The sequence below is a fragment of the Syngnathoides biaculeatus genome, chromosome 14 (assembly GCF_019802595.1).
Source record: "Syngnathoides biaculeatus isolate LvHL_M chromosome 14, ASM1980259v1, whole genome shotgun sequence".
NCBI classification, from domain to species: Eukaryota; Metazoa; Chordata; class Actinopteri; order Syngnathiformes; family Syngnathidae; genus Syngnathoides; species Syngnathoides biaculeatus.
The window spans coordinates 2,045,163-2,068,638 of NC_084653.1; positions in this window are offsets into that span (position 1 = coordinate 2,045,163).

Here is a 23,476-nt window from a genome sequence, read left to right on the forward strand (position 1 = left end):
ATTAGAAAGATGGAGACATGCACTGGGAAGGAGAGGAATGAAGATTAGCCGAAGTAAAACAGAATATATGTGCGTGAATGAGAAAAGTGGAGGGGGAAGAGTGAGGCTACAGGGAGAAGAGATAGCGAGGGTGGACGACTTCAAATATTTAGGGTCAACAATCCAGAGCAAAGGTGAGTGTGGTAAGGAAGTGAAGAAAATGGTCCAAGCAGGTTGGAACAGCTGACGAAAGGTGTCTGGTGTGTTATGTGACAGAAGAGTCTCTGCTAGGATGAAGGGTAAAGTTTACAAAACAATGGTGAGGCCGGCCATGATGTACGGATTAGAGACGGTGGCACTGAAGAAACAACAGGAAGCAGAACTGGAGGTGGCAGAAATGAAGATGTTGAGGTTCTCGCTCGGAGTGACCAGGTTGGATAGGATTAGAAATGAGCTCATTAGAGGGACAGCCAAATTTGGATGTTTTGCTGACAAAACTTTGAGAGAGCAGACTTCGTTGGTTTGGACATGTTCAGAGGCGAGAGAATGAGTATATTGGTGGTAGGGTGCTGAGGATGGGGCTGCCAGGCAAAAGGGCGAGAGGAAGACCAAAGAGAAGGTTTATGGATGTGGTGAGGGAAGACATGAGGGCAGTTGGAGTTAGAGAGGAAGATGCAGGAGATAGGCTAAGATGGAAAAAGATGACACGCTGTGGCGACCCCTAACGGGACAAGCCGAAAGGAAAAGAAGATAAGACATTGAATATCAAATCAAAATGTACATATATACCTTTTTTTAACCTCTCTATGTACCTGTATACAACTGTACAATGTGATTGTGTTTTTTGTTTAAAATAAAATATTTTTGGAAAAATGTGCACATTATTTTCGAAAATACATAAATTTTTCCACAAGATGGGACAACATCCTAAACAATGTTTGCACAAATCACAAAGGTGTGTACCAAGCCCTCCCGCTTTCCCACTCGGGAGAACTCAGACCACACTACTGTCATGCTAATGTCTGCATATAGACCCCTGGTTAAGGTGACAATGCCAGCGAAGAAGAAGATCCGGGTGTGAAGCACTCAAGGACGTCAGGTCAGGTTGGCAGCGACATCTCTAACAATAGGAACTCAGGGCCCCCCAAGGATGTGCCGTCCTCTTCACTCTGCTGACCCACAACTGCGCACCCACATCCAACTCCAACCTTTTCATCAAGTTTGTAGACAACATTATCAAGGTGGGTCTCATGAACAACAATGATGAGACAACTACAGGAGTGAGTTGAGCGCCTCGCAATGTGGTGCAAAGACAACAATCTCTCTCCTGAATGTAGAGAAGACAAAGGTGATCATAGTGTACTTCAGAAGAGCGCAGACCAAGCATCCACCCCTAACCATTACCGTTGGTCCAGTAGAGCAATTGAGCAGTGCCAAATTCCTGGGTGTACACATCTCATCTGGACCACGAATACCACATTACTGGCTTAAATGGTTCAGTAGTGGCTTTACTTCCTACGGTCATTTACGCTTGCCTCTTCTACTCTACCTTCTCTCCCATCTTCTCCGTTCATGAACTTCTCAAAGTACTCTTTCCATCTACTTAGCACACTACTGGCATCAGTCAACATATTTCCATCGCTATCCTTAATCACCTTTACTTGCTCCACATCCTTCCCATCTCTAACCCTCTGCCTGACCAACCTATAGAGATCCTTTTCTCCCTCTTTTGTATCCAACCTGGTGTACATGTCATCGTATGCCTCTTGTTTAGCCTTCGCCACCTCTAGTTTTGCCCTACGTCGCATCTCAATGTATTCCTTCTGGCTCTCCTCAGTCCTCTCCATGTCCCATTTCTTCTTTGCTATTCTCTTTCCTTGGATGACTTCCTGTATTTTGGGGTTCCACCACCAAGTCTCCTTCTCCCCTTTCCTACCAAAAGACACACCAAGTACTCTCCTGCCTGTCTCTCTGATTACCTTTGCTGTCGTTGTCCAGTCTTCCGGGAGCTTCTGCTGTCCATCGAGAGCCTGTCTTTCCTCTTTCCGAAAGGCCGCACAACATTCTTCCTTTCTCAGCTTCCACCACATGGTTCTCTGCTCTACCTTTGTCTTCTTAATCTTCCTACCCACCACCAGAGTAATCCTACACACTACCATCCTATACTGTCGAGCTCCACTCTCCCCTACCACTACTTTACAGTCAGTAACCTCCTTCAGATTACATCGTCTGCACAAAATATAATCCACCTGCGTGCTTCTAGCTCCCCTCTTGTAGGTCACTATATGTTCCTCCCTCTTCTGGAAATAAGTGTTCACTACAGCCATCTCCATCCATTTTGCAAAGTCCACCATCATCTGTCCCTCAAAGTTCCTTTCCTGGATGCCGTACTTACCCATCACTTCTTCATCGCCCCTGTTTCCTTTACCAATATGTCCATTACAATCTGCACCAATCAGAACTCTCTCACTGTCTGGGATGCTCAGAACTACTTCATCTAGTTCCTTCCAGAATATCTCTTTCAACTCTCGGTCACATCCTACCTGTGGGCCATAGCCGCTAACCACATTATACATAACAGCCTCAATTTCAAATTTTAGTCTCATCACTCAATCTGATACTCTTTTCACCTCCAAGAGATTCTTAACCAGCTCTTCCTTTAAAATAACCCCTACTCCATTTCTCTTCCCATCTACTCCGTGGTAGAATATTTTAAACCCTGCTCCTAAACTTCTAGCCTTACTACCTTTCCACCTGCTCTCTTGGATGCACAGAATATCAACCTTTCTCCTAATCATCATGTCAACCAACTCCTGAGCTTTTCCTGTCATAGTCCCAACATTCAAAGTCCCTACACTCAGTTGTAGGCTCCGTGCATGCCTCTTCTTCTTCTGCCGACTAAGTCGCTTTCCTCCTCTTCTTTGTCTTCGACCTACAGTAGCTGAATTTCCACCGACGCCCTGCAGGTTAGCAGTGCCAGGGGCGGGCGTTGTTAACCCGGGCCACGACCGATCCGGTATGGGATTCTTTAGATGATCGCTCATATTTGTTTGGCACAGTTTTTACGCCGGATGCCCTTCCTGACGCAACCCTCTGCATTTATCCGGGCTTGGGACCGGCCTACAGATTGCACTGGTTTGTGCCCCCATAGGGCTGCATTCATTGAGTACTAACTACATTTGGTCCAAATTCAGCAGGAAGCCAACCATGACAACTATATACATATACATATACAACTATATACATATAAATAATCCGACAACAACAACAAACTTGACAACAAAGAATACAAACGTCAAAAGTCCATTTGCACCCCTAGGAAAATATTCTTGGTATTTTGAGAAGGATGCCCTTCCTGTTGCAACCCTCCACATTTATCTGAGCTTGGGACTGGTCTTCAGTTTGCAGTGTATTTTGCCCCCTCATAGGGTTGCATTAACCCCATGATAATAACACTATTATTATTATTATCCATCCATCCATCTCTTTGCTGCATATCCTGACTAGGGTCGCAGGGAGTACTGAAGCCTATGCCAGCTTTCAACAGGCAGGAGGCGGGGTGCGCTCTGAACTGGTTGGCAGCCAACTATTGAGACAAACAGCCATACTCACAATCACACCTAGGGGCAATTTAGTGTCCAATTAATGTTGCGTGTTTGTGGGATGTGGGAAGAAACCGGAGTGACCGGATAAAACCCACGCAGGCACGGGGAGAACATGCAAACTGCACAAAATCGGACCTGGGAATCGAACTTGGGTCTTCAGAACTGTGAGGCCAACACTTTACCAGCCTGATTATTATTATTATTATTAATATTAATTCATTTAAAAACTACATCCCAAACTTGACATACAGTAAACCTTTCATACATGGTTATATTCTTTTGCTGACTAACGTGGCAAAATCAGAGTGGAGTCGGTCAGGCTCTGCGACTGCAAGATTAGATATTAAAGTGTCTTTTGTTCTTCGGGCTGTATTTGTGAGTGCAGACACACTTGTTTCTTAGAGTTTGTCCACCTGTGCTGAGTTGTGTATGTGTGCGCGTGCACAGTAAAGATTACTTAGTGGGTAAGAAAACCTACTTAGAGTTATATTGAAGTAATTGTTCCAACCTGCACATACAGACATATCATCAGCCCAGAAATAAGACAGAGTTTAGATTTACATTCCAGAGGTCCACTTCAAACTGCTTAAAATTATGTGAAAACTTCCTGAGAATGGAGCTTTAACCACTCACACTTCCAGATCGACTTGAAGATTTCCTTTGGTTTTATGTCTTACTTCCTTCCACTCTGCCAAATATTGATCTGAAATTGTTCTGAACAGTACATACACACAAAAAAATTACCCAAGATGCACAATGTATTGAAATTATTGATTTATAAAAACAGTACAAAAAAAGAACTGATACTGGGAATTTGCTGTCAAGTTGAGTTCTGTACGTACTTTGCAAAGTGTACCTGTGTTCACCACTGACTGGCTGTAGGCCTGTAAGTAGGTAGTACTCATGGGTGGCCAACTTGTCAAGAGATGAAGAATCACATTTTTTACTATGTTATGGCACAGAGACACATCATACACATAAAGGAGCCAAAGAGGTATTTCATTCACATGAATATCATTGCCTCCTCACACACATACCTTTGCTCAACCTGATTTATTGTAAATGTCACACACCAACACAACAAGAAAAATGGACTCCTACAAAGGACCAAGACCACAGGCTAGTAATTGAAAAAAAAAAAAGTGTGCTCTCTCCCACAGACAAATTACCAGTTCTACCAAGAATGAAAAATGTCCAGCAGGAATACCATCCATCCATTTTCTTAGCCCCTTATCCTCACAAGGGTCAAAGGAGTGCTGGAGCCTATCCCAGCTGTCAACTGGCAGGAGTCAGGGTTCACTCTGTATTGTTGCCAGCCAATTGCAGGGCACATGGAGACAAACAGCCGCACTCACATTCACACCTAGGGGCAATTTAGAGAGTTCAATTAATGTTGCATGTTTTTGGGGTGTGGGAGGAAACCGGAGTGCCCGGAGAAAACCGACGCAGACATGGGGAGAACATGCAAACCCCACACATTAAATGACCTGTTAAAAAAAGTTTCTCCTGATGTGAATCTCAGAGAAAACCATGTAAGCACAAGCAATTATTAAATTATAGACAAACGAACCGCACCGTGTGTCACCTGGGCATGGCGAAGACGCGGTCGGTGGTTGAACAGCGCTTTTGGTGGCCGAACATTAAAAAAGACGTACAAGAATATGTCAATACGTGCCCAGGTTGCGCTGCCAACAAACCCTCCAGGCAACGGCCCACGGGAGAGCTTTGTCTGCTGCCCGTTCCTCAACGTCCATGGTGGGTGGAATACTCCTACAACTCCCTTCCCTTGGCTTTTCAGGTGTGTTGCCTTTCCATCTGTTGCATGGCTACCCTCCCTCTCTCTTGCCGTCTCTAGACACTGACTCACCAGTGCTGTCGGCATTGGCCATGGTAAGGTGCTGTAAGCAGACCTGGGAGTGAGCCAGACAAATGCTCCTACATATGGGGCGCATTTACAAGGCCGCAGCGGACTGCAAGAGGTTGAGGGCACCGACGTCTAAAGTTGGACAGGGCGTCTGGCTGTCCGCGAGAGGTCTCCCGCTATGAATGGAATCTCGCAAGATGACCCCCAGGTTCGTCGGTCCTTTTCCCGTCATTAAGGTGATCAACTCAGTTGCAGTATCATTGAAACTCTCGAGATCGATGCGGGTCCACCCTACCTTTCATGTCAGTCTGCTTAAGCCAGCTTGGTCATCTCCGCTGGTCCCGCCTGCCAAGCTACCTCCTCCCCCCCGAATGGTTGATGGGGGTCCAGTCTACACTGTGTGCCGGCTCCTGTCCTCTCGCCGTCGGGGAAGGAGTGTCCAGTACCTGGTGGACTGGGAGGGCTATGGTCCCGAAGAATGATCATGGATCCCATCCCGGTTCGTGGTTGATCCCTCCCTCATCAGAGACTTTCATGCCTCTCAACCCAAGGCGCCTGGGCCGTCCAGGGCCGGCCGTTAAGGGAAGGGTACTGTCCTGGCCCTGCCGGTCCCTGTCCTGGCCTTACTGTTTCCCGAGGCGGCACGCACCTGCAGCAATTGGCGGAGGCACACACCTACACCTTGTCTCTCGTAATTACCAGTTGCCAGATTGTTGATTCATGCCTCATTCCCGCACTCTCGTAATCCCGTTCCTGATCTCCTGTGTACCAACTCCTGCCAGCCCACTGACCTGCTTCCTGACGTTCTTGTTACTGCTGCTCCCGTCGACTGCCTGCCTGATCCCCGACACTGCACTAATTGACATAACAGTTAAAATGTTGAGTTCTTGTCTGATACTTACTTGATGACAAACTCAGATAATAATAATAATAATAAAAAGGACTTGGCCGTCTGGTTCAATACATGTGGTGGACCATGTAAATGTTCTGAAAATGTTCTGCTATTTTTCACGAAACAATTTTAACAGGTACTAAAATAAGGCCAAATACTTGGGGGAAATAGTTGCATCAGTATAAAAAAATGCTTAGTTGTTGTGGGTCAGTGGCTCTGTTCAATTTTTGTGGTTGTAATAATAATAATAATAATAATAATTCTTGAATTAGTGCCGAACCTACGTAAGTCCCGACCGACTACTTTATAGTGTCCTCAAACATCGTTCCTTCAGTCTTGGTGTCTCAGTGCACATCGAAGGCTTTTAGGACTCGCTAGTCCGCTTTAGCTTATCTCAGTAGCCGCCGAACAGAGACACGTTTGTGCAGTCAGATCATCGCAAAATATCGCTCAACACAGATCAAGTGTGTCAATCATTCACACGTAGCTATGTTATGCAAGCGAAGAACTGCTAATTCATTTAGATGAGACATGTATTGAAAATCAAATATAGGGCATACCTTCGTGCAAACATAGTCCAGTTTAGCTTAGCTGGGTAGCTGCCAAACAGAGACACGTTTGTGCAGTAAGATCATCGCAAAATATTGCTCAACACAGATCAAGTGTGTCAATCATTCATGCGTAGCTATGTTATGCAAGCGAAGAACTGCTAATTCATTTAGATGAGACATGGGCTTACATTCGTGCAAACATATCTGTTCCGGTTGATTTTAGATGGATTCAGTTGTTCATACGATCTTCCACAAAGTTTGATCCATCGAAGACATTTTTCATACTGGGTCTTCTGTTCCGGTTGATTTTAGATGGATTCAGTTGATCATGCCGTCTTCCACAAAGTTTGATCCATCGAAGACATTTTTCGTACTGGGTCTTCGGTTTTGGAAAGGGTACAAATCGAACTCCACCAACTAGCCTTTCAGGATACCTGTCGTCACTATTACAAAGTCAGTGACTACACCTCTTAACCATATCTATTGTTAAAGAACCCAAATACGCGATAAAATGCTAACAAAAGCTATACTGGACCATGCAACGTTGTCTGAGGTAATAGCGGACGCCAACAAGGGGCGTGGTTTATGCAGATCTCTGGCCTCTGATTGGTCAGCGACGCACATGACGCAATTTCTACGGAGGGGTCAATTATGGGCCTGTCATTTAGAATATTTAATCGGGTCCCTCGTCCTCCTCGTCTCCCCACTCATCTGTGTCTGTAGGGGAGTCTGTTGTCAGTGAAGAAGTGATCCGCATATTGTCTACATATGGGTCAAAACAAAAAGGTAAATTGTCCCTGGTCATTTCACTTTGCTTCACTCACTTCTGAGATATTTTCTTCATCAAAAAGAGCTTCAGTCTCAGAAGGGTCATCAAAAAAAAAAAAAAAAATCCGAAAATCGCTCTCGTTCATCTGCCATTTCATTCGGCACAGTGTGTTTTCGATGTGATGCCTGCACATGACATCACAGACAAATGTGCTGCCACTGGGATGCGCATTGTGTCGCGTTAGACTTACCCAACTTTGCACTTTTATAAAATGCTCCCAGCTCACATTTTCCTACTGCTATTAATATCCAAGTGATTAATACAGGATTATTTGTAGTTTTGATGGGGAGAACATCCAAACTTGACACAGATGGGGCCAGGATTTTAACACTGGTCATCAGAACTGTGAGGCAGATATTCTAACCAGTTGTTCCACCATGCCGCCCCACAAAAAAAAGAAAAAAATAGACCCATATAGGAATCAATGTGTTCATGCGATTTTGCCTCAGAATAGTTATTTCTATTAATCAATTTCAGTAATCATTTGTCATAACCATTTAAAGAGACCTTTTTCATATTTGAAGTATTTTTTTTAACTTTTTCAACATGCACCATGTGATTGTGTTGAATTTGATTTTCAGGGGGATGGCCAACACCTCAACCCGCACTATAGTCCTGGTCCTCATCGTCCGATATTTCTGATTCGGTCAAATCACCTTATTGACACTTTAAAGGTCCACTGTCATGAAATGCAGGATTTTATTAATGGAAAAAACAACAGCTGGCACGGACCAGACATTTTTTTCACCACAAAACATGATTTTGACGTATATGACTTTTTGTAACTCACGCCATGAAAATCCTCTCGAGGGATTTGTTTTTGAGAAGAAAGAGGAAGTGACGTACAGGGCAGTAGCGCACTCAACCGGTCTCGTCTGTTTATACTAGTTTTACCTGCTGGAAGGTAGCTCGTTGTTCCTTCGTGTTAGCCAAAATGCCGGCTTGTTGTACTGCTGGATATTGCTCAAACACTCGGACGGAGAGGCGGCTTGGCCGTGGCAACGTCGTCGCTCGCGGTCAGCTTTGTTTTTATCACCGCTGCGCGGAGGTGGATCGGGCGGGGAGGTGGTTTGGCCATGATCCGCATACCATCTAAATATGGCTTGAAACAATAGGGTAATATTGCCCCGGTAACTTCACTCGGTTGTGAGATGTTCTCTTCTTCAAAAAGAGCTTCTGTGTCAGAAGGGGTGTGTTCGTCTCCCACAGTAGGGGCCAGAACATGTTTTCAATGGCAAATGTCCAGGGTGACCGCACAGGAGATGCAGCCAATATGGCGACCACTTGGATGTCAAATGACACTTCCGCAACTGTGCGCATGGATGATGCGCTCTCCGCTCATATTTATTTTTTCGTATAGACATTGAAGTAAATAATGTTATATGTGTTTTTTATTTCAGTTTATTTTAGAATGTTTATAGGGATAACACTTGGGCTTTAAATAGCATAGATCGGACCATTTCTGTTGTATACCTATCAGCCGTGGTGCTTTTGATAAGAAAAGATAGGCAATCGGGAAAAAATTATTTGAGTGCCAAGCCAACCTGTTGATACATATCTAGCTAGAGCTAGAGAGGTGGACACATAAACATACATACATCTGTCCAGCACATGCAGAAGCTTTGTCACACTTCTTGCAACAACTTGTTAAATAGGCATATATACATAGACAAACTCTTTTTGACCATAGTCATGAATAAGAGACAATGAGACACAGTTGGCTAATTTTCTTCTTCTTTTCGCCTTGTCCCGTTAGGGGTCGCCATAGTGTGTCATCTTTTTCCATCTACGCGTGTCATCTTTTTCCATCTAAGGCTATCTCGTGCATCTTCTTCTTTAACATCCACTGTCCTTATGTCCTCCCTCACAACATCCATCAACCTTTTCTTTGGTCTTCCTTTCGCTCTTTTGCCTGGCAGCTCCATCCTCAGCTCCCTTCTACCAATATACTCACTCTCTCGTCTGTAAACATGTCCAAACCATCGAAGTCTGCTCTCTCTAACCTTGTTTCCAAAACATCCAACTTTAGCTGTCCCTCGAATGAGCTCATTTCTAATCTTATCCAACCTGTTCACTCCAAGCGAGAACGTTAGCTGGCTAATTAGTTGATTCTTAATACTGGAAAACACCTGCACACCAAGTAAATTGGTGAGTACAATATCGAACTTGAAATGCACCATTCTGAAACATTCTGTGTGATCAACTAAATACATATTCTTGACATTCACAGTTGATGCAAATTAAAGTTTCTCATAAGATTCCATAGGACATGAATGAGGGTCATTTTAGGCCCACTTGGGAAAGTTTGGGGCAACATATATGTCAATATATGTCATTCCTTGGATCAAATTCTTCAGAGCTTTAATTTTCTCATGCTTTTTACAATATTTCCATCTTGATATTTAATTTCTTGCACTACATGCTAGCAGCACTCTGGCGCAGTTGTGGACCATTGGCCTCACAGTTCTGCGGACCAGGGTTCAAATCCCGCCCCAGTTTGTGTGGCGTTCGCATGTTCTTTCCGTACCTGTGTGGGTTTTCTCCAGACACTCTTATTTTCTCCCACATCCCCAAAACATGCATTAATTGGAGACTCTAAATTGTTCCTAGGTGTGATTGTGAATGTGACTGTTCTCTGTCTCCTTGTGCCCTCCGATTGGCTGGGATCCAGTTCAGGGTGTACCCTGCTTCCTGCCTGATGAAAGCTTTGATAAGCTCCAGCAGTCCTGCGATCCTCATGAGGATAAGCAGCTCAGAAAATGGAGAGGTGGCTGCACTGTACACTGTTTTAATTGTATTTTTTTTGTTTGATTTCTTTGTTTGGATTTTAATAATGTAAAGTACGTTGAGTTACCTTATGTATTAAATTGTCTATATAGATAAATTTGCTTTCCTTTGCTATGGTACTACAAAACTAAATATTGTAAAATGTACAAAAGGTAAATCAAAAATCCAAACGGCAAGATGTAAATATTTTTTTTGAGGCGTACTTGGGATGTTAACTTAAGACTATTTCTTTTTATTTACAAAGATATTGCAAGAAAATGACTAGGTCAATTTTGACCCACTTGTGCATCTAAAAGTTCAATACTGTAGGTATTTCATATAAAATAATGCTACTATATAGTCACTGCTAAATCACTGTGTGTAATGGACATTTCAAATAAAAAAAATGACTACTCTTATAAAATACATCCATCCATTCTCAGCACATCTTGCTGGACCCGATCCCAGCTGACTTCAGGCAAAAGGCAGACCAGTTGCAGGACATCGACAAACATTTGTACCCACATTCAAACTCTCAATAAATGGTAACTGAACCCACACTGGCGGCATGGTGGGTCAGCTGGAAAGCGTTGGCCTCACAGTTCTGAGGTCTCAGGTTCAATCCCAGACCTGCCTGTGTAGAGTTTGCGTGTTCTCCCCGTGCCTGGTGTGGTTTTTTTCGGGGCACTCCGGTTTCCTCCCACATCCCCAAAACATACAACATTAATTAATTTTAAATTGCATATAGGTATGATTGTGAGTACGGCTGTTTGTCTCAATGTGCCCTGCAATTGGCTGGCAACTCGTTCAGGGTGTACCATGCCTCCTGCCCGTTGAAGCTGCGATAGGCTCCAGCACTCATGCGACCCTCGTGAGAATAAGCGGCTAAAAAAATGGATGGAGGGATGGAAACTGATGCCATAACCAAAAAGAACCCAAAGCTGCGAAACGGTATCTTGCGGTTTTGTTTGAGCACTCGATGGTTAAAATAGAAGTAGAAAGGGGGTGTATGGTTCTGTGTATTGGACTGATATTGGTCTTTGAGCTGGAGAAGTTTGTAAATGTGAACTGATTTTTAAATGTTTTTTATTATATCCACTAGTGTGCATGAAAATGCTGCATACCCATGGAAACAACAGATCAAATTTGTTCTTGCTATGAGAGTGAACATATTCTCCAGAAAATGGCAGATTATCCAGACCATCTGCTGCAGTGCATGATGGAGCACCCACGATTGATTGCCAGCTATCTGAATCTATGGGTACTTTTGGTTGCTTATCTCCAATTCAAGCAACAGTATCAGCAGCAAATGGATTTTCCACAACACGAGTAAGAGCTATTTTAAAAATTATCAATATTAATATTTCTCCTAATCAGCACAGCTTTTTGCCATTTAGATTCAGATTTTTCAAAATAAAAAAATATTTCTATTATTATTCTTCCTGGTGAAAGCAGCATTTGTCCAATCAATTCTGGTTCAAACAAAGTCCCATTCTGAAAAATAACCACGTACCACTTCCATCCTTCTGTGTGTCTAATATTTGTGATACCTTTCCTAATTCAGATGGCCAAGAGTACACTGGATTTAATTGGTCTACATTTTGATTTTTTTTTTGTTTTGTTTTGTCTTTGTGTAAATGTTAATGTATGTTTGTATATGAAGTAAACATACACCACAGAACTAAAATCAGCATTTTTATTAAACTTACTTTTTGTATAAATGTTTCATAACATTTGGACATTAATTATTATTTGCTATTTCAATATGAGTACTTTGAGAACACCTGAGGTTGAAATACATATTACAATATCCTATCTGCTATCGACAAATCTTGAAATATCTTGCTCTAAAGCTTGGGCTTTGTCAGGATGAACAAATCCTCCCCCCAGTGCTCTCTGAGCTCTGAGATGGAATTTTGAAGCGCACATGGGCTCTCTGAGCCAGGAAATATATCTGTGTTCCTTTCTCATGAACAAGCACTTCTTCAATCTGGCAACTTTTGGAATGTACCACACATGGAGATTCAGCATCTGCTGGTTTGATGTCAACCTCTTGTGGAGAAGATGCTTCCTGCAGATAAAATAATAAAACATATATAGATAAAGCACGGGTTTATTTAAATCCATTTCATAGTGCACAAATTATTTTTGATAAGATGAAAACAGGTCTCCTATTCTGTGAGTAACTACTATGTAATACTGCTCGTTATAATACTACATAGTATTTTATTAAAATTAAAAACCCTGCACAAATAAATAAAGAAACAAATAAAAGGTTTGTATACATCCATCCATTTTCTTAGCTGTTTATCCTCACAAGGGCCGCGTGAGTGCTGGAGCCTATCCCAGCTGTCAACGGGCAGGAGGCAAGGTACACCCTGAATTGGTTGCCAGACAATCGCAGGGCAAATAGAGACAAATAGCTGCACTCACAATCACACGTAGGGGCAATTGAGAGTGTCCAAATAATGTTTGATTGAACCCGAGTCCCCAGAACTGTGTGTGTTCACCACCATCCAAATAGAACGTGTCATCTTACTGTGCTAATGTCTGTTCCGCTGACACTTCATGCACTGCCTGTTTAAGGCCTTTCCTGTGCCGTTTCTCAGTTTTAGCAGTGTGGCTCACCCTGCAATTGTTGCATTTGGTTATGGTCTGACTGGGTGTCTGGGGCCTAGACTGCTGCTTTCTGAGGTAAGATGGCTTTACTGCATCTACGTGGGTGGATAGTGTTTTACTGTTTTCCTCAGTCATTTCATAGATGCGACAGACTGAGATGGCTCTTGCCAGGGTCAGTTCAATATCTCTCAGCAGAGATTTTCTCAAAGAGTCATTGATAATGCCACACACAATGCGATCAGATATAAGTTTTGTCATTCAAATCTCCAAAGTGTCAAGTTTTAGCTTTAATTTTCAAGTCACTTATGTTGGATTCAATGCTCTCACCTTGTCTTTGATTCCATGAATGAAATCTGTGCCTGTCCATTGTCCTGTTGCTTTGAGGTTTTCACATTTCCCTGAATTTCCTCTTCAAGCACTCTGGATCCTCTCTGGACTCTGCCGGGGTGATAATCGCTCCATTATTCCCGGGCTCCCACACTTCAGCCGCATACACGAATGAGCGTTCGTGGTGGATGGCTTCAGAGCCGGCCAGGTTAAGGAGAATGTACGCTGTTGTCTTTGCAGGCGTCTCCAGGTGCGCTGCAGCAATAAAAATGTCGTACTCCCGTTCAAAACACGCCAGCTTTCGGCAACATTTTCGTCAAAAACGACGAGGTCCGGCCTGCAAAAACCCTCCGCCATGACTCGGCAAAAATCGATGTCCTCCGCTCGGCTAGCTAGTTAGCATAGCATCGGGTCCACAAATCAATGAAAACAAGCGGCCCAGGAAAAAAAAAGTTACTCACAGGCAATAGTTCGTATCTGCTGTCTTCTGACAACATGTAAATGCTACTGGCTTCATGCATGTGCATAAGAGATCACACAAGTTTCTGCAGAAATGAACATTTATTGGAGTCCGAGGACATGTAACCAGGTAGAGGGTATCATGGACTGCCCAGGTAAAAACATAGAACAACCCCCAATAGATACAGGGTTCATACTCAGTCTGACCAAAAAAAATTTAAGGGCTTTTTAGGGACATTCTTAGGGGCTGACACGAAAAATTTAGGGCCAACACGAAAAATTTAGGGCCATCGTGGGAAATCAAGAGGAAGGCGTTCTTGGTTCATCAAATGTTCCAGTACCTCAGTACCTGTGACAGTGATCACCTGTCGCCCCTTGTGGTAGTTCTCATTGATATGACCATTGTCAACGTCTTCACATAACAGTATACAGAAAAACAGATTCTAACTACAATTGCAACTATATACACAAATGTCTTCTACTGATGTCTGTTTCAGCACCCCTACTCCAGCTCCTTGAGCCTACCCAGTGCCTCCTCTATTTGTTGCTGCAGAGGTGCCAAAGTGGCTCTCTTGTCCTTTGCTCTGCCTCTTGAGTGCATTGGCCTCGGTGATAAACCTATGATTCCTCTTTTCTTAAGTCTCCTCACACAGCCTGTCAGCCTTCTCAATAAGCGTAGATATGTCTCTTTTCTGGCTTTTTTTGGCTTTGAGGCAGTAGAGATGAAAAGTGGGCAGGTACGAAGTCTTCCTTCACTCTCTGGGAACATGACTGCAAACACTTTCGAATTATTTTCACAAGATTTGTAACTGTAATGGCTGCAGATCACTTTTAAAGTCCACACGATCTCTGCCTTTAACGAGTCCATCTTCGTGTATCGAACTACGTTCATAAAGCCTGACTTCTGGCTGGTTGAAGTCGATGGCTGGACAACTGTAGGTGCGCATGCACTGCTAGTACCACTGCCTGAAGTTGATGCTTCCCTATCTTGATATTTTAGAAACAGATTTATAACAACGGAAGATGAGAGAGTATTCGCCAAATCAGCGTGTCTCCTCTTTTTCCGGTGCGACTCCAGCGCTTTGACGCCCATCTTTTCAAGCTGGTACCTCTGCTTGCACAGATGGCAGTAAAACGTGCCGATCTTTTGGATCTCGACGAACCCAGTTCCCAAACTTCTTACTTTCAACCCAAGCTTCTTGAAAAATGCACTTCCCCGTGATACAAGTTGGATCGATGAAAGAACTACACTACGTCATAACGAAGACGAAGTGAAATGCCTACTCACGGAAACAAACAATGGACTATCGACAAGATGGCGACTAGTTGTCAACACGGTGACTTCCGTTGACAATTTCTGGCTGTTTTGGACCCCAGACGGATCGCTATTTTTTTTTAAATAAAAGATATATTTTTTTAGGGAGAATATTGGCGGTAGAGGTCCTCCCTTTGATTTTTTTTTTTTTTTAAATTTAGGCCTTTTTAGGGGCTTGACCGGTTTTCACTGATTTTTAAGGACTTTTAGGAGCCCCTAAATGCACCTTCGGAAATTCTGGGGTTTTTAGGGACTTTGCGAACCCTGAGATAACATAGATAAGGGATCAACCCATAACACCTAGGAGAGGTGAGACAACCAATAATCTACACCAGCTATTGCGCTCAAATTAACCTGACACCTTTTAAACGTATTTCGTTCATTGAAAATATACCAACTTAGACTGTGGACTACGTTATCATCTTCTGTTTGTTTTGGTGCGATAATAAACGACACTTGTACACGCAAAATAGTGACTCACATCGTACTGCTGATAGTTTCTCATACAAGCACAGGCAGATCCATCGCGCTGGACAATGAACGGCTGGCCAGTCACGTCACTATTTGCTAAATATACGGTGTTTGCATATTTTTAAAACAAGACCGAAAACTTGAACTGGAAAACTGGAGGCCCCGTAGCTCAGTGGTTAGAGTGTTGGTTTGGTAAACCAGGGGTTGCGTCAGGAAGGGCATCCGGCGTAAAAACTCTGTCAAACTAATATGAGCATTCATCTGAGATGTTACGCTGTGGCGACCCCTAACGGGACAAGCCGAAAGAAACTCACTAGTTTATGACTAACTAAACCAAACAAGAACTTCACAAATGCTTACCAGTTGTTGTTTCCGAAACAAGCCATATGGCGCACCCCGTGTCTGACTGCTACTTCATGTCCAGCCATTTCGTCTCAATTCGAACGTGTGTGCTGTCTAACTGGCTCAAATTAATAACCTTTAATGCGTTTATGAAGCTCGTATTCTTCACCGTCTTCTTGGGACCCTTCAGAATAGTGTTCATCGCTCAAAATGTCGGAAAATTAATCGTCGTTCTCACAATGTACTCCAATGGTCGCCATGTTGTCCTCACCTTTAGTGACGTATCGCTTCTAGTTGCCGAATTCCGCTGTGCTGTCGTCTTATTCCAGTGGATCAAGCAATGTGCAATCGTTTGTTGCCGATAATAGAAAAATAAAATAGTTTCCTTCATAACGGATTTCAGATTCAAATTCTGAATAAAAACTGTATAATATTAGCAAAAAGGTGCATTAAGTGCTGACATAAAGTGTGACTGTCATGAAATGGATGATTTTTGGTATCTTATTAATCAAAAAACCCAGAGCCGATATGGTCCCATGTGTTTTTTCACCACAAAACATGATTTTGACGTATACAGCTTTTTGTAACTCCCGCCATAAAAATCCTCTCAAGGGATTTGTTTTCGAGAAGAAGCAGGAAGTGACGTAAAGGACTCGTTTGTTTCCATTAGTTTTACCTCCGGGAAGGAAGCTCATTTTTCCTTCGTGTTAGCCAAAATGCCGGCTCATTGCATTGCTGGACATTGCTTGAACACTCGGGAGAATGGAATTACCCTTCATAAGTTTGAAAGAGACCCTGTTCGTTGTAAAAAATGGATTGCACGGGTGCAGAGGGTGAGAGCTTTGTGGGTTCCAAATAACAGGTAGGTGTGTATATGGCTACTAAAAAAAATAATAGTTTGGGGTGGACCACCTAATCGGTCTCTCTTATAACGTAACAAAAGATCCGCGTATGAAATATTTCGATGTGCGCGTCGCCCAGCTAAAATTGTCTCACTCAGCCTCGTCTCGATAGTGTTCATCGCGTACTGCGGTGGCTGTGAACAACCCTCTAAAAGCAGCACGCCTTGGCTCCATTATATGCCACCACGGCGCTGAAAATCAGCCACACCGGCTGAAGTGCCGCGTTCGGCGGTCACAGCTTCTGCGAAAGCTGCGCGTCGGGCTTTGCGATGGGGGCGGCTCTGAAGAACAAAGCCAAGAATGCGTTACTTAGTCGCGTGCGCGCATAAAGCGCCCCGGCTCCACTGTGTTGCTCAGTACTGCGGCGTATGTGAACACCCCCTGTCAGGTTCACCAATCAGACATTCATTAAACAGGACAAAAAAGGAAGCAAAGACACCAGTTCAAGTCTCGCGAGGAGAGAGGAGAGGAACTGTCTTGTACAATTCACCACTGCACTCTCTGATTATCCTCTCCTCAGCACCTCTATTTATTTAGTTTTAAGGCGCCCCGTATTTACATGGATGTTACAAAATGGAGACAAGTTTGAAATAAGGTGTACATGTTTGTTCATGTGCGTGTGCATGTGTGGAAGATTGCTGAATACATGTGTGGTCATCATTTCTTTAAAAGGCAGCAGTTTTAACAGTTCTGATGATTAGATGTTTTTGTTCTTGCTATCTCCTGCTAGGAGGCTGCCACGTTATCTAAGGCAGAGCAAAGCATTTCTTTATTGGAAGCAAATGTATGATAATTATGATCACAATTATTTCTACACCCCCCTAAATCAGCACCGCTCGGCTCTGTCATAAGCCACACCGGCCGGCTGCGATGAGCCGCGATGGCTCATCTCCGCCGCGGAAGTGGATCGGATGGGGATGCGGTTTGACCGTCATCGCATATCATCTGAATATGGCTCGAAACAATAGTGCAATACTACCCTGAGGGCTCTAAAAAAATAGTGTAATCTTGCCCCGGTAACTTTACTCGTTTTTTTTGAAAAGAACCTCTGTGTCAGAAGGGGCATCGGAAAAATCTGAATATCTCTGTTGTTCAGCTTCCATAGTAGCAGGCACTGCGAGTTTTCAACGGCGGAAGTGATGATGACGTCAAGGACAGAGGACGCAACCAATTTGGTGACCACTTGGATGTCGAGGGACACTCAATTGCGCAACTTTGCGCATGGATGGCGCACGATCCACTCACATTTATTTTTTCGTATAGACATTGAAGTGAATACTGTTATATGTATTTTTCATTACAATATCTATTTTAGAATGTTTATAGGGATGACAGTCCCACTTTAAGCACAGTGAGCAGTGATCAGAGGAGCCAATGGGTCCATGAGGGATTGCACGATATGCCTTTTTAATGTTAGTGTAACAGTGGTCTTGAGTGTTATTTGCCCTCGTTGGACATTTCACGTGCTCCTTATCTTTAGGAAGTTCGTGATTAAGTTTAGCTGTGTTAAAATCTCCTCGGATAATGAGCGGTGAATCTGGATGTTTTTTTCTCAATCTCACTTTGTTGCTCAGTGAGCGTTAGCAGTGCTGCGGTCATGCTAGCTAAGTGGAATGTAAACACTTGTGAGAATGAAAGAGGTGAATTTCCGCAGCTAGTAAAACGGCTTACAGTTCAAGAACAATGACTCCAAAAGCGGGCTGCAGTGTGTGCTGAGCTGTGTAATGGTGTAATTGCACCATTTCTCATTGATATTAACGCATATTTAACCGCCTTTCGATTTCTGTGTTAGCTTTACGATGCAGTCCACCCGATAAAGATGAAAGCCAGATAGCGTAACGGCACTGTCAGGAACGCCTCCACAAAGCCAAGTCAGCCAAGAAGTACAGGGCGGCAGAACATTCAAAGTCTTTGCAGGTCTTGATCAGACGCTGAAGTTCATCCACTTTGTTGGCTAGGGGGTGTAGATTTGTGAGATGAATCGACGGAAGCGCCAGTCGGTGTCCCCCTCTTATGCAGTGGCAGTTTTTGCACTTCGCCTTTGAAGGAAAGGTTTGTAGAGAGCGCCGAAGAGTAACTCTGGAAAAGGATTCAGCGAATTGGCGAGAGTTGTCAAAAAAAAGTCCGGAGAAGACTCTCATGGTTAGCAGGTAATTTTTTGTGTACTTGAGTCCAGTGACAACTGAAAAACATACAAACATAAACGGTACCAGGGAACATGTACCGGAAGCTGCCACACTGGTAGACGCCATCTTGTGTGTAACAGTCGTATTGTTGTGAATTGTTATAGGGGTGGCTCTGGATCATGGGGTTGACCGTGTCATCTAGTGTCTGAGGGCTAGCTGGTCTGAATGTCCGCATGTCGAAGTGTCGTTGGCCCAGACACTGAACCCTTATTTCCTCCCAGTGGGTCTGGCAGCACCTTTGTAAGGCAGCAACTGCCCTTTGGTGTATGAATGAGTAAATTTGAGGCTTGAAGTTCTTTGGCACTGTGCTACTGTAGACACAACACAATACATTGTAAGTGCAGTGTATTTCCAACACACATTTGAAACCTGATCATTCCAAAGACAATTTACAGGGACAAATGTGTTTTTTTCCTCACTGACATGTAATCATGCAGAACTGAAATTAGGATTGCCAATGTTATTTTGATTTGCGAAATGCCAGGTTATGTTGGCCCCCTTTTTAACATAAATTTTAAACTGCCAATAATGCATCGGAACTGAGACCTACACGAGGGGTCGTATTTTCGTATCATAAACACTACACCACTTGACAGCACGTTATGTGCAAATGCGTGTCACCTCACAGACATCACACCATAAAAACATCAGATTTAACAAAAAACATTCACTGGATTGTGAATGTTTCCTCATACTCACGTTTTATCGTGGCAAAACAAATCTTGGATTAAAAGAAAATAGCAGCTGTAATGTCGGGTTTTGACATAATCACAGCAGCCTGATCATCTCCCCGAAAATGATCCCCACATTGTTGTAACATTCTTTTTTCATATTAGTTGAAGTTACTACATGAAACGTGCATAGAAATGATTGAAAAATTAATAAATAATTAATTAGAAGGTTAGGCAAAGGTCATTGCACCGTAAATATAAAACGTGACTGGAAACACAGTTTGTAGTTTCAAATTGATTTTGGCTTGGCTGGTGAGGCTACTTTTTTTTTTGTGTATGTAACCACAACTTTTGAGTGCAAGTTATCTGAGGTAGAGAAAAATATATGTTCAACTGTACCATAAAATGCATATCTTGTTGGATGTTTTACCGAGAAATATAAGTATTTATGTATTGAAGTCCGCAAACTTTGACCTAGTTTCCCATACCTAACAAACGCTGCCTTTCGTGATGGCTTACCTCTGACGTCACACATAGGCGACCTGTTATTGTGTAACCAGCGTTTCATAGCGGTGTGATCCATACGGATACAGACTATTTTGCATGTCAAGACGTGTTGAAAAGATGACAGCCATGGTCCTGATCTATTTTGCCAGCCATTCACTTGTTTCCTGTGTCAGCCTTTCAATAATAATGCCCTTCCTCTCTGAGGATTTTGTACTTAATGGACTTAACATCACCACTTCTTGTCTCACTTATCGCAATAAACACATTTACTGCTGGGTCACAAGCTAATAAATTGCATTAAATTGTAAGATAGATTCATGTGCATCCTGGATAAACTTGTCTTTCCAAACTGACATCAAATCAACAGTCTATCACATATGTTGATCATACCGTCAAGACTGCAGATGAGTTAAGTATAATGAAAAAGGGGGTAAATCCAATCAGGTAGATGTGCATCTAAACTTTATAACGACAGAAGTCTAATGCGATTCAAGAACGCCTTGATTTTATATATTTATTTATTTTTACCTTAAAGGGATATTATGAAAAGCAGCCCAATGGGGGCATAAGCCAGTGCAATCTTTTAGGCCTGTCTCAAGCCTGGATAAATGCAGAGGCTTGCGTCAGGAAGGGCATCCGGTGTAAAACTGTGTCAAACATATAAAAGCGTTCATCTAAAGAATACCATACCGGATCGGTTGTGGCCCGGGTTAGCAACGCCCGCCCCCGGCACCGTTACCCTGCAGAGTGTCGGTGGAAATTCAGCGACTGTGGGTCGAAGCCAAAGAAGAGGAGGAAAGCAGATTCGTCAGCAGAAGAAGAAGAGGAATGCGCAGAGCTTACAACTGAGTGTTGGGACTATGACAGGAAAAGATCAGGTGTTACAGTGAAGAAAATAAGTATTTGAAAACTGTGCTATTTTGCAAGTTCTCCCATTTAGAAATCATGGAGGGCTCTGAAATTTTCATCGTAGGTGCAAGTCCACTGTGAGAGAGATAACCAAAAAAGAAAAATCCAGAAATCAGAATGTATGATTTTTTTAATGATTTATTTGTGTGATAGAGCTGCAAATAAGTATTTGAACACCTGAGAAAACCCATGGTAATATTTGCTACAGTAGCCTTTGTTTGCAATTACAAAGGTCAAATGTTTCCTGTAGTTGTTCACCAGGTTTGCACTCACTGCAGGAGGGATTTTGGACCACTCCTCCACACAGATCTTCTCTAGATCAGACAGGTTTCTGGGCTGTTGCTGAGAAACACGGAGTTTCAACTCCCTCCAAAGATTTTCTATTAGGTTTAGTTCCGGAGACTGGCAAGGCCAAAACCTTGATATGCTTCTTACGGAGCCACTCCTAGGGTTTCCTGGCTGTGTGCTTCGGGTCATTGTCATGTTGAAAGACCCAGCCACGACCCATCTTCAATGCTCTGACTGAGGGAAAGAGGTTGTTCCCCAAAATCCCACAATACATGGACACGATCATCCTCAATCAATACAGTGCAGTCGTCCTGTCCCATGTGCAGAAAAACACCTCCAAACCATGATGCTACCACCCCCATGCTTCACAGTAGGGATGGTATACTTGTGATGGAACTCGTCATTCGTCTTTCCGCAAACACTGTTCGTGGAATTATGACCAAAAAGTTCCATTTTGATCTCATCTGACCATAAAACTTTCTCCCATGACTCCTCTCTATCATCTAAATGGTCATTGGCAAACTTAAGACGGGCCTTGACATGTGCTGGTTTAAGCAGGGGAACCTTCCGTGCCATTCATGATTTCAAAACATGACGTCTTAGTGTATTACCAACAGTCACCTTGGAAACGGTGGTCCGTGCTCTTTTCAGGTCATTGACCAAATCCTGTTGTGTAGTCCTGAGCTGATTCCTCACCTTCCTAAGAATCATTGAGACCCCATGAAGTGATATCTTGCATGGGGCTCCACTCCAATTGAGATTGACCGTCATGTTTAGCTTCTTCCGTTTTATAATGATTGCTCCAACAGTGGACCTTTTTTCACCAAGCTGCTTGGCAATTTCTCCGTAGGCCTTTCCAGCTGTGTGAAGTTATAAAATTTTGTCTCTGGTGTCTTTGGACAGCTCGTTGGTCTTGACCGTGTTACAAGTTTGAGTCTTACTGATTGTATGGGGTGGATTGGTATCTTTATGCAGCTAATGACCTCACACAGGTGCATCTGATTCAGAATAATACATGGAGTGGAGGTGGACTTTTAAAGGTGGACTAATACTCTATGTGTTTGAGGGTCAGAATTCCATATGATAGACGGGTGTTCAAATACTTATTTGCAGCTGTATCACACAAATAAATTATTTTAAAAAAATCATACATTGTGATTTCTGGATTTTCCTTTTTAGATTATCTCTCTCACAGTGGACATGGACCTACGATGAAAATTCCAGACCCCTCCATGATTTCTAAGTGGTAGAACTTGCAGTATAGCAGGGTGTTCAAATACTTATTTTCTTCATTGTATCGGGGCAATTGAGAGTCTCCAATTAATGTTTTGGGGACGTTGGAGGATCCTCACTCAGGCTCGGAGAGAACATATAATCTTCACATATGGAGGGCTGGGTATGAACACAGGTTCTCCGTACTGTGAGAGAAACGCTTTCCAGCTGCTCCCCTGTGCCGCCATTCATACACATTATTTTTCACATTTTTTCTCGTTGCAAATGGTCAAAATATCTGCAGTAATAAAATATTTTTCGCTAAGTATGACGTGGGCTTCTATCATTCAATCAAGTAAACAGTGTTCAACATTTTCAGGAAATAAAAGATTATCAACATACCTCCACAATTTGTCTTTTAACAAAAGCTCTTTGCAGTTTTGGTCCTTTGTGTGTGGGGGGTTAAGCTTGTCAAAGCGTGTCCAGGTTCAGGTGAAATGTTCACTTCATGTGACAGTGTTGACCGGGTTTGGAAAAGTTCGCCTTCTTTGTTTGCACAAAGCTTACCCACTGTCTTCTGAGGCTTGGGTCTTTGAGAAAATAAGGCACACTGTGACCAGAATTATTCGAATTGCTACAAAACTTAACCACACATGTTCACCATTGTTATGGATTGGTTTCAGCTTATGAAAACTATTTTACTTTTATTGCACTTCCATTATTTGCTTGAATATACATTTAATCAACAAATAGTGTTGTCAATTTGCTAATCAGACACGGAT